This window comes from Montipora capricornis, unplaced genomic scaffold (assembly GCF_036669925.1).
Source record: "Montipora capricornis isolate CH-2021 unplaced genomic scaffold, ASM3666992v2 scaffold_410, whole genome shotgun sequence".
In the NCBI taxonomy this organism is placed as follows: Eukaryota; Metazoa; Cnidaria; class Anthozoa; order Scleractinia; family Acroporidae; genus Montipora; species Montipora capricornis.
Window position 1 is genome coordinate 27917 of NW_027180141.1, and position 1519 is coordinate 29435.

Genomic DNA, 1519 nt, shown 5'->3' on the forward strand with positions numbered 1-1519 from the left:
TATTTGCATATCATCCACTTTCCTTTGTCGAGGCTCGTGTTCACGAAATCCATTAGGGACTTTAAGATTTACGACGTCGACGTCGACGAACGCGTCACTTCCATCTCATTGACGTCGTACATTGTGGACGAAGTATCCTAAAACTGAATTGGTACGAGCGGTTTCACAATAAAAAAGAGTGAAAATAGAGAATGCAATATTCACATTTGTGCGCTCGCGTTGTCGTAAAAACCTCAAATTTGGTGATTTCACGTCGTTGTTGTGAAGAGGACCGCACGAATTTGTGCAAAAATGCGTGCTGCACGTGCACCTCAGCACGATTATTTTTCCTTTTTTCACGTGACTTTTGTAGCATTCTCGTTGACGACCCTATTGCCACTTACCAACGTGACTGCTGATTGGAAATGGTCAAAATAATCAAATTAGTGTTCGCGCTCATATTGTTAAATTAACAATGGTATGTTGTCATATTATACACTGAGGAATAGGAATTTCGTTCGTATTCGGAATCGTTACATTCAGGCAAGAAAGGTTCAAAACAAATCGTCCATTACACCCTCGTGAATTTCGCGTGTCCGAAGCATTGTCGGGATAAGTGTCTTTTTATGCCATTTTAGTTTTTGTGGCACTTTATGAGTGCGCTACAACGCTATGCCATCGGGGCTGTCTGAATGAGTGAGTGAGTAAGTGAGTGCTTGTAACATCTCTAGGCATGCAGCACGTGCATGAATTACGTAACTGATGTACGGTTTTCTTGAATTACAACAATTGATGTTTGTTTGCGGCCCACTTGTCGCCTTTTTTTTTCTTCATTTTCTTAATGATAAGAGAATGAAAACTGTTTGAGTACGTTATTGTCAAATTAACAGGCATATTTAAATTCTTAAATGCCTTAAATCAAAATCACTCTTTTCACGTCTACGGATATCGTCACGCCAGCTCACACTCCCCAGACATTCTGAAGGTCAAATAAACACGAAAAAAACTTATCAGTCGACCATAATATTCTTACTCTCAAAGACCAGGCAAACTTCTCCGCCTGCATTGAAAAAAATCAACAGTAATTTCCTCGCAACGGAACGAAAAACGTTATAAAACTATTTTTGTCTTTATCATTGCGATCGATCAGCAAAAAATGTAGATTTCATCAGCTAGTTCGCGTTAAAATTCCCACAGCGCCGTGCTTAAGAATTTTGCCCAGTGATAGAAAAGATGATCATGAGCTCTTCTGAATTAAACGAAACATTAAAAAATTGCAACTCAGTTTTCACATATGTCGAAACGTTTTAGTCATCGAATGTAAGTGTACGTTCGGCAACACTACTTTAATTTTGCTGACTGGTAAACATGTAGATTTAATATATCGGCTAGTCTGTGTCTGTTAATTTCACTGATAGCCTCTTTCTTCTCATGTAATTTATTTACACAATTTTTCACTTTTCCACTTTTCTTTTAAGAAATTATATCAAAAATTATATGAAAAATAAGGAAGCGGAAGCCGCCTGTGTGTTAGGTGAGG